The sequence below is a fragment of the Trachymyrmex cornetzi genome, unplaced genomic scaffold (genome assembly GCF_001594075.2).
Source record: "Trachymyrmex cornetzi isolate Tcor2-1 unplaced genomic scaffold, Tcor1.1 scaffold466, whole genome shotgun sequence".
Lineage (NCBI taxonomy): Eukaryota > Metazoa > Arthropoda > Insecta > Hymenoptera > Formicidae > Trachymyrmex > Trachymyrmex cornetzi.
The window spans coordinates 295,311-307,159 of record NW_017299465.1 but is presented as its reverse complement, the minus strand read 5'-3'; positions in this window follow the sequence as shown (position 1 = coordinate 307,159).

The window sequence follows — 11,849 nt, the reverse complement described above, 5'->3', positions numbered from 1 at the left end:
GTGTGTGTGTGTGTGTGTGTGTGTGTGTGTGTGTGTGTGTGTGTGTGTGTGTGTGTGTATTCACATATGAGAATCTTTCGCATTTCTTGGTATTCGCATGATATAAAATTTCGGCATCAGTCATTAATTGAGCTGTTTATTTTGGAAGTTGTATAACACATCGATCAAGCGTTTACATTAAAATACCTTATGTAAAGAAATCACGTATGCGCATAATTTGTTGAAAATATTTTGCAGCTGTCTGACCGGCAGGGACGTGAGTAACGTTTCTTAATCTTTGCAATACTCGCAAATGAGGAACGTCGTTTCGGCAGCATCTCTTCACTCACAGGTTTTGCTGCGCGGAACATTTATCTCCTTCACCGACAGCGGCGGAAGGAGCCTACGGATGGTGTACGAAGTAGCTCTTCTCTTTCGTGTTCATTGCGGCGAACGCATATTTGTGGATCATTTTTTCGACCATGTGTAAAAATTTCAGTAAAATTACATGACGGACAGAAACATTATCGCATGATTCTGAGCACCCGTTGTAAACGTTATGGCAGAAAACAATATAATTCAATCAAGTTATTATTAGTACATGTATTTCTTACCAATGATGATAAAATCATGGCGTAATTGTTTTAAGTAGTAGCGTTGTGTGTATCCATCAGAGTGTCCATAAAAGCATCAAGTTGCAAAACTACGGTATGAAGTAACTCACTCTCTCTCTCTCTATTTCTCTCTCTCTCTCTCTCTGCCAGAGGAGAATAAAAAAGGATTTCGCTGTTGGACAAAATTGCGTGAAACTTGAAACGTTGTCTCATTTCTGCTTCTTTCCGTTATTCCGTTAATGATGTTGTAACGGTTGAGGGCCGATAATGAGATTATCGTAGGATAGTCCTGTACCATTCGTTCCATGAAAATGATTAATTCTTCATATCCGCTAAAGAATATCTTCCTGATGTTGTGTCGAACGTTGCATTTCTCTCATACGATCGACGGATATACCGTGCGCGATCGATCTCTAACACTCGATTGTGCAGGCGAGGAATTAGTGTCGATCGGAGATAACCTCCGATTTCTACACGTTTGAATTATAGTTTTGTAACGCGAAGTGATAGTCCGACACCGTTCTCACGCGTAACTCTTACTTCCAAAGAGTTGTACTCGGGAACGGGGGATATATGTATGTACGTATACATAATGTTGCATAACGTAGTTGGTTTACTAAATACCAATTTGAATCGCAAATATTTCACGGTATAAAGCGTATACCTAAGTTTTTACGATCGTCTTAACGCAGATACGACGTGTTAATAGCGATTCGACGTACATTTAACTATCGTAACTTTTATAAGCTTACGATGTCGCGTCTGCCATGACGATCTCTCTTTCTGCTTGGATCATAAAATGTTTGAATTCTCTCGAATTCTTTCGAAGAAACTGTGAGTCACTTGATTACGTGCTCATTAGCTTCTCCATATTATAGCTTTGGTGTGAAAGCGGCGGGATACAACGCATCGTCGTTTAAGCCGCTGGCGACGTCGACGGGGTTAATATCGAGTTATAAATCGGATCGCATTTGATCGCCGCAAGTGCTCTTTTTTCCAGAATAGCGTGTACTTTAATCTCGGGGTTAACGTGCGCTCAAACGATACGGACTAACTGGACGGTCGCGCAAAAAATCGCGCGAGCCGCGGTGGTATAACCGGACGCTGCTCTCGCAGCTCGATTAAATCGCTCGTAGGGAAAGAGAGAGAGAGAGAGAAAAGGATTCGGCTCAGACTTTAATAATCGCATCGATTACGCGCCGGAGTCGCAAAAACGAGCACGCGAAACGGCGTTCTTTAGTGGGTGAGAGAGACCAGGGACTCGACTATATAGAGACACCGTATCGCAGCGGTGTTGGCTCCGTGAGAGCGCATGTGAGCTCCAGTCGGTGTCTTCGTACTTTACGAGACAAGGAAATTAGTTAAATGTGTAATAATGCTCGACGGGGGGTGTTTGGGCACTCGAGACGCCTTCCTCCTACATCCGTACCCATCGCTTCGGCAATACTCACGTGTCCCTTCCGTCTACCGACTCCGTCTTGCCTTCCTTTTTTTCTTCCCCGTCTGGATTCGTCGTTCTCGCTGTCTTGTTCCTGCTGCCCCGCTCCCACGTGCGCGATACCAAAAAGCCATACCACTGTCATCTTAGTCGACCACACGTGGCGAGCTAAGCTGTCTCTTTTAACGCTCGGTCGGGACACTAAGCCGGGAATCGTTTAGGCAGCTCGTTGAAGGTTGATAACAATATAACCTGGACATACCGCGGAGCCCCCACGCGAACAGATCATCACACTTTTCCTTGGCGGAATCTTTATTTTGAAATCTTGTCTCTCGCTGTGCGACGATTAAGTAGATATGGTGTATAATAGTCAGCCATACGTGCATGAGTATATATGTTTCTTTCTTCTTCTGGGCTCTTTTTGTCGCATTTGACATCGCCGATGTCACGTGGGATAGTCGTTAAAAAAATCCTGCGAGTTTTACGAGTATGATGACCGAAGTGAGTTTCTACATTCTGAATTTTACGATGGAATTCGTCATCCGAAATTATGCGTCGCGCCCGCGGAAAAAAATAAAGATACCTTTTTACGGCCTTTTAAATGACATCCTTATCAATTTAATCTGCATAATCGCATAACAAAGTAGAAGATTGCCTCGCCTGCCGGTTTCTCATCACGTTCTCCTTGTACGTAGGATTCTTTTTTACGCAACTATATTTTTAATCTATTAATAACGAAGGGATACACGTCGGCAAGCTAACAGTTAGCCTCATGAAAAGCGATACTATTCGTGAAAGCAATAATTACGAATCAGTCGTAATTAATTACGGCGCGTCGATTTATTCGGCTTTGATTAATCACGATGTTACAGAAATCGCGTGGTCTCCTCTACGCAATACGGAAATTAATTACAACATGTAGTAGTACTGACGTTATCAGTAATTATAATCAGGAGCAGAAATCTGTATTTTTAGAGTAAATCAATATCAGTTAAACATGGGTTCTCTTGGTTGATGTAAAAAAAAAAACTGGATTTGTCGTCGGAAATTGCAGAAATACCTCAATCTTCCATTCGAATTTTTATACAGCCTGAGCAATAAAAACTAAAATAACTTTACTATCGCGTCGTTATCGCGAAAAAAAGATTCTTCGTCGCAAAAATATAGAAAATATCTACAGACGGCCTTTCCTTTGCATTTTTATATGGGCACGGAGCAATAAATAATTTTACTATCGCGTTATCTCTTAATGGACAACTGCTGTTCCATGAAACTGTTACGACATGATTAAACAGCTTGAATGTTTGGTTTCTTGGAAAAAATATCCATTGTAAATAGATATACAGTTGATTTAAAAATTAATTCATAGCCTCGTTTATTCGCATTTGTATGTGTCGCGAAGATAGAAGTGCGTGGCTCGTTTTACGCGATATTTATCGGCCAGTGTAATTGAAACGTTCGTGTGGTGTGATATTCGAGCTTAACCGGCGTTCTTCTTTCTGTTTTAGGTAAGAGATGGACTTTCCATTGCTATATACACGAAGTCGATCGTTCTGCTTCAAGGTAAATCCTGCAAATTCGAAGGATATAAGGTTGGACTGTAAAGATTCTTTTTTGGTACGAAACTTAATATAAGGTGATGTAACGTACTCTGTAAAAAATTGCCTAAAATTCAGACAAAAGCTGAAGTTTTCTTACAGTCACATTGTCTAAATTTTCAAATAGAATAGAATATTATTTAAATTTTTAGCCATAGTTGTATCAATTTCTAGCCACATTTCTCTGAATTTCTAGCTGTAGTTGTCTGAATATTTTTGATCTCTCAATGCCTGAATATATTCAGACATTGTCTGAATTTCTAACCTGTTGTCTGAATATTGCTAATTCTAGTATCTAAACATTTAAACACTTTTGTTTGAATTTCTAGCCGAGTCAGACAACTACAGCTAGAAATTCAGAAAAATGGCTAGAAATTAATACATTAATTATGGCTAAAAATTTTTTCAGACAATATTCTGTTCAAAAATTCAGACAATGTGACTGCAAGAAAACTTCAGGTTTTCTTACAGTCTCAATTTTAGGCAATTTTTTACAATGTAGTCGTGTCGTGAAGAACTCGTGGAGGAGCAAAGAGGAAGAGAAAAAAGTTCATTGAATTACACAAGGGTTGATGATTCGTTATGCAGACCATGCCGATCGAAATTGGCATGGCATTATCCAACGCATTTGTAAGATTACGACTTAAGAAACTGCTTTCGAACAGCAGCTGTTAAGCTTAAAACACAATTGAAAAGTACAGACAATAAAAACAGGAAATACACTCTCTATTTGCACGTTAGTTTCAATTTTCCATTATCTCATACATTAAATTTATACACTAAAGCAAAGTTAGCTAAGTTAGCAATTCCACATTTTATTCACTGATTATCAGTGACCATGATGTATAAAGAAAGGTGTATCATTACACATAATGGCGACAGCAGTACTGAAAACAACCAGTCAAATTTGACCAGGAATTCACACTCCTACTGCGCATCCATAGGTACATTCTTTTTACATCATGCCAGTGACATAACCGTGTATTCTGGTATACACAGTTTCTAATAGATTGAAATCTGTTCTTATTGCCTGTATTTTTCAATTGTGCATTAGGTTTTACCTTGACCATGCGATCAATCAACTCGTGACGGGCTCTTCTTTAAAATTAAGAGAGAAGAGTAATAAGTCAGAAATACAAAATTATCGTATTTTAGGCATACGATAATGAAGTGCTATGGTACATCGTACGTATAAGTTTGTACGATAATTTTACTTATACGTACGATATACGATAGCACTTATTACTCTTCTCTCTTAATTTTATATACATATTACCAACAGAGTAGGCATTGAAGAAGACGATGAATTAAATGACCTGATATTTATTAAAAATCATAGAAATTAAGTATGAATTTTAAATATTATTTGTTCTTTGAAGTCTGTTCGTTTATAATTTGCGAGTTATATATTGTTTAGTCTTATCAAAGATTTATCGTTCTAGTCACGTGGCTTAATCTGCGAAGTGAAATGACTATAATTGCTACTACGATAAATACGAAAAGATATACATATGTACTAAATACATAAAAAATTGTGATATTGACAATACAAGTGAACTTACTGTCTACTGTCAGCATATGTAAAAAGCCACATTTGTACCGTTTCTTTCTTTTAAAATTGTTTTAAATATACTTAAATAATCACTTTCCAATTTGTATTTTTAACCTAGATATTATAGAAATACAATTTATTCTATAGAATGTTTAAGCTCTTGAAATCAATAAAAAATATCGGTTTCAATGATCGTGTATTAAGGGGCTTCTAAAGTGTTGAATGGGTAATTTCAGCGAAATCAGTTGAGAATTGATTGAGAAATTTCTGATCTATTTCGGAAGCTGATTTTAACCTAAGTCACTTCAACGTTAAGTAATAAATAAAATTGTTATTTCTGACCGTCTTAATTACGGATTAAAATTTTACATATTTCGTATTTAAATTTTGTTCGCGCGCGCGCGCGATGTATGTATGTACGATAATTCTGGGTTAGGTACGATAATTTTACGGCCCTGGTACGATCGGCCACTGCTTCTAGGTTACCAACACTACTTCTTTCGTTAAATTATTGCATAATTAATTACGACCCAAACTTTTAATACGGCTTGGTCAACTGATCGAATCTACAAAACTCCCGCAACTCTATCGATAGATAAGTAGTTCCGCAATAAGAACGGATGGATTATTAAACTGTTGCCCCTTGCTCGCGGATCGTTCGTTGACTCTCAACACAATCGATCCTATCTCTGACTTTTCATTACGGTGCCTCGCGGGCCGCGATGAGATCAACGTTGCTGGGAAAAACGCGCGCGCTTATTGATAGACGACTCGAAATAACAATGAGCTCCAAGTCCTCCTCACATCACGATCCGTATTAAATTACCTCGGCTTTGTTTGTGGATCGTTCGTTAATCGCGAACGTACGCATACAGATAGTAAGGCGCACGCAATTAACGGACACGGACGAGGGGTCTATTTTTAGCGATCTGCACGCCGCTAATCATCATTCCCTCCTTTTGCAACGTGCAACGATCGCGACGTGCGATCGTATCCGAAACCCTGACCGTCGGCAACGGCGTGCCAGTCATCGACTTATGATTTTCCAACGTCGTACGCTAAACAATATCTCTCTTTATACCTACCAAGCTACTCCCGTCTTCGAAATGATACCATCTGCGATACATACGTCTCGCGTTCCCGTCAGTCGTCGTTCGGGTGGGAGAGACGAAGGTACTTGGCGTGTACCAAGACATACACACGCGCAGGAAGAACGAGATATCGGACACTGACCCGCGCAAGAAGAAGTCGACCGTCCACGTCTTCCTGTGGCAGATATGTCATATTCTGTAGATACATCACGTTTCATCGCATCCTGAAGACTCTGTCCGTAGAAACGTCACCGACTGATAAGCACGAAACGTGACTACGCTGATTGCGGCATGCTGTTGCGCCCAGAGAAAAATTATGTTTAAATTGAAGAAATCGTTTCTTTTTTGTTGATTTTTTTTAAGTTGAAATATCTTGGAGAAAAATAAAAATTTACTTAATTTTGAGAAATGACGTTCGAATCAAAGAAAAATTAATTTAATTTCAAGAAATGATGTTTAAATCAAAGAAATTTTTTCTTTAACCAATGAAGTAATGCATAAATTTCTTTGATTTTTTAATCGAAGAAACTTTTCTATGGATGTAATGTAAATATGAACGCATATGAATTTCTTGTAGATATATATCTTGATTTTTTATTATAAATTGAGAAACAATGGGGTTTTATACTCTCCAGAAAAGTTACGATTAATATACTTGTCGCATTCTCCGAAGATTCTCCTGTTGATCCGGAAGAGTCAACTCTTCAATCTTAAATATATTTGGTTAGATTCAGAAAAAGCCCAGTCGACAGTAGCTAATTAGTGACCAAGTGTTACGTCCGCTTTGGCTCAACTCAAATCTATTCGAAAAGAAGAAGAATATATATTATTATCCCCCAGAGGAGATTGCACTTCTCTTGTCATTTATTCGCCAATCCTTTTGCTATGTTCTAGAAAATGCAAATTCAATCGCAATATTCTGAAAGTCATAAAATTTATCAAAAAATAAATTGTCGTATTGAATCTCCACTTTTTTTATCATCGCAAAAAAATATCGCTTATTTATCGATAATCATCCCTTTTACGTAAACAATATTTAATTTGACTTTTCCGCGATGCCAAAGCGGACATATCGATGATTAATTTGCGCAAATATGTTAATTTGTAATTATTATAATATAGCGTTAAAAAAAATACCGGATATGTGTATATATGAGTGTACAGATGGTTCAGCGTAACGTTTATTGTTTTCTTCGTGGCCTTTCCCGGCTCGTCCGCAAATGGGCCGAGCATCGCGCTTTCAATTAACGTTGTGTCAGCGCATCAGCCGGCGGCGTGGCATGATCGTCCTGGCAATCCACGTCGAAATATTTTCGGTCAATATTTATGCAAAACGTTCGGCTCCTCTCGCCATCTTTCCTTTCTTCGAGATGTCGGAAATATGGTGATTAAGATTGACCCGTGCTTCCCAAGTAATCTTTCGAAGCAATTAACGTGTAAACAGCATGGCACTGTTTCACAGCCCGTCTCGTTTGTATCGATTGCTGTTATTCTCGATAGCTTGGAAATTTGCATAAAATTAATGCGGAAGTACTTGGCAGCGCGCCGGGCGTTAATTTTTGTGCGGGGAAATAATATATGTAAAAACATACATACGTAAAAACATAATCTCTAAAATCTTTGGAATGGAATCTAACTCTAAAGTAGTAAAATTGTGTGACATCAAAGCAAATAGGAGTCCACGAATAAGATTAATAGGTTATTTATCAATTTATACACACTTTTTAGTTTTGTAACGTTTTCGCGTGATCATATTCGTGGACTCCTATTTGCCTTGATGTCACACAATTTTATTATTTTAATCTTGAGAATCCTGTTTTGACTTACTTTTCTAACTCTAAAGAGTTAGAAAAGTAAGACAATCGAGCCAGTGTTGAAAAAGAGTGGCTCACTGTTTGACAATTGTCAATTTTTAAGAATGAGATTTCACTCTTTAGAGTTAGATTTCCACTCCAATGATTTTAGAGAATACGCGCCACGTCAAAGGTAAAATCTGAATTTTCCATTTCTCTCCGCGTTTATAATAAACTCGCCTCCATGTACCGTTTGTTTAGACCGTTAGTGGGCGTAGTTAGGGTGTCTGGTTATTGATAGCATTATCAGCTTATTCTTTGACCGGTTCAAGAATATCGAGGAACATGGTTATCCGAGGAAGTTATTCGATCGTGTCACAGCTCATGTAGAAACTGGTTCCCTTATCGAGCTGTGCCGTGTAACGTGGCTCATTCGCCAAGCTATGTCTAGGCGATTTCCTGCTGGATCACCGATGGCCGCGACTCTCTTAATCAACCGGCATAGCGAGAGATTTGTGGGAAACTATCCGGCCGGTAGTACTCTTCTATCCGCTTCGCGCCATTTGTCATGCCGGTGAATCTAATCTAGCTCTAAGCTTTCGTAATGCATCTTTCAAAACACGATGTGGATTTTAATGCGTAGTCATTAATATCTCGGCGAGGTTTAAGATTTCTTTTTACCATTTGTTTAGACACGTATATGGTCGATATTGAGATAATTATACATCTTGACTGTTAAGAATTATCCAATGTCGATTTTCGTATATATGTTTATATTTGATCATATGCACGATTTTCTATAGAATGTTAATTCTAGAAAACATTAATTCTTTCATTTATTGCAGCCATTCACAGAAATATACAATTCGTATGTTTTCTGATTTGATTTATGGTCTAATTACTATCTAACTATGCACGCCACACATGCGATTAATCTCTTTTTTCGGCGTTGAAGAAAAAGTGAAGTTAAGTTCCATTTGTGCCGGAATGTAATGAGCAGTTCACGGTCCACTTTCGCAATTTCTTCGTTCATCTTCGAGCCGCGCGGTGCTCGGCAGTGAGAAAAATGTCCGCTACACGAAAGTCACGGTACCGCTACGGACTCATGAAAGTCGATGAACCGGTCGCCGATTCGCTCGACACTGCCGAGCAACCAAGGCTACGACAATTCCGCTCGCGAACACGACTTCCGTTCCATTCGTTCTAGGCAAAGACATTTGCGATCGTTCTGGGCCGCGTCATCAAAGTATTGGCGTCCATAATAGCTTCATTTGAAAGTCATATTTAATGCATTTTCTCGGTAATGGAAGTCGTAAATTTTACATACCTACCTCAACAATGTTGAAAGCTGAAAATCTCTCAATACAAAACGCAGTTATACACTGATACTTATCAAAGAAAAAGAGAGAGAAAGAGCGAGAGAAAAAGAGAGAATATATTTATTTAAAGCTCTCTGAGATGACATCTCCTCAGGTATACAAAAATTATATGGCAAAAGTGATTTGTACAAAAAATACAAAAAACATTTGAATTATAGATATATGTATAAAGAAATACGTGTAATAATGCTTAAAAAGGTAAAAACATGTGTATATGTAGGTTTGTGTATGAATGTGTGCATGCGTGTGAGTATGCATTGGACCGATCGAGAGCAAATATATGAGCATTTTAGTAGTACATACTTTTCTATAAGAAGACATAATTAATTAATTAATCAGAAATGAAATAAAAGACTCCGGCATAACGCATTTATTTTACTAACAATAAGAGTTTTCTCGAAGCATACATAAAAGCGTTCAATTTGAAATAATTTAGAAATAAAAACAAACAGACAAAAGCAACATTTGATATTTATTAGGAGGGACGCATACAGAGAGTTGGAGTTTATTTAAGAAAAGTATCTGACAGTGATATAAAGATAGTATATGGACCGAGTGGTCTGTTGAATTGAGGTCCTTGATCCGCGTTAGTCATTGGTCCTGGAAGCCGAAGGGTCGAGCTCGTATAATAGAAAAAAGAAAGCCAGAACGTAGTTGAAGAAGTAGAAGAAAGAAAAGATTGAGATTCCTACAAGCGTGGAGATGGAAAATAACCCTGACGTTTTTATGCCCTACCTTTTTATCTTTCTTCGTTCGTATTCGAAAGGGCGTTCGCTCGTGATAATCCTCGCCATACCGATCTCACCTGAATAATCCGTATTCATAAACGGTGGAGTCATTAGTGACTCCTCCGTATGGCGCGCGTAGGTGGGGCAGTAATCGGTGAATTGCCGCAGGTGGTGGTAGACGGTCGAAAAGAAGGTGAGAGAGAAGACGAGTGAAACCGACGGGAACAACCAGTGCGATATCCGGCAAGGAATGGTAAAGAGAGAAAACGAGAAGAACGAGGATCAGCTCTTATAAAAAATCATTGAGGCGAAAGGTGAAGCTCGGGGCACCACCTTTACGGGATTTACGTCGTGTAGCCGTCTGGATCGCGGAATTCTTCGCGATCTATTGGTATCGGGGACGATCGTTTTGTACGACCTGTTGATTCGCAGCCTCGACGTCGCGCGCGTGTCACGTTACAGAATGTAAATGCCCCGTAACAAACGAGAGCTTTGGATTAAGAGTTATTACTGTCACAATAATTAGCTAAAGGGAGAGTAATATGTTGAACTGGTTACCCCGGTGCAAGTCGCCCACTATCCTCAGTCAGTAAAGTCTAATGCCCGTTTCTACATTGTAGATTAATTTTAATCTCAGTTCAACTCTTTATCTTTTTCTAATTCTTAGAATGAAAAATGAACCGAGATTAAAGTTAATCTACATTGCATTGGTAGTCACAAGGCTGATTATATTTATCGTGCGACAAATCTTTCAAGTGTGTTAATTGGCTGCAGAGGTTCTCAGATCCTGTAGTCAATCAACAGACTTGAAAACTTTATCGTACGATAAAATCGGACAAATATAATATTGACATAACAAGGTATCTTTCGTTTTACGTGAAATAATCAAATGATGGTACCACTTTATGATGATGAAAAGGATGAAAGGTGAATACGGAGATAAGATAGGCAAACACGATTAAAAACGAGTTCGTTTAGGTGATTCCCTCAGATGATTAATCCACTGTATCGCACCTACAAGACTGAGTCATTCCCAAAGCGACGAAAGTCGGAATGCGCTTATGACTCATTTAAGTTGCGGGCATGCATTAGCGATAATAAAATAGACATAAGACAAGTTCATTAAAGTTATCCATGATACTTAAAATGCGTCGTTGCAATCTATAAAGACGGAAACGAATTAAAAAAGAGAGAGAGAGAGAGAGAGAGAGAGAGAGAGAGAGAGAGAGAGAGAGTTGGAGAGATAAGCAAGGAAATAAAGCGCGAAAGAACAAAAATCAGCATAAAGTACGAGAGGAACGTAACAGAGAACGAGAAGGATTGAGCTCATATATGCACGGTATAACGACCGTCTCGCGAGGAATCTGGATTTCGAGTAAGCTCGTAAGTTCTCCGTAAGAGGAGAACGAGGTGAGAGGAGAGTGACGATGCAGCGGTAACCCCGGTGGGTGTTACATAAGAGAGGAGTTCTTTCTCCTTCTTTAAGAGTGTATCTCTCACTTCTTTCGTCTTCACGTTGGACCCTCTCGCCTCTGTGCATCCTCTTCCCTTGGGCAAGGCGCGTCATAACTCAGGGACATCACCGTTCCGTGATTACGAGTCATTAAGGGGGTCCGCGAACCGGTCGCTAAGAGCGTACCCTTTGTGCATACCCCCGCGAATGTGTACGTATATACG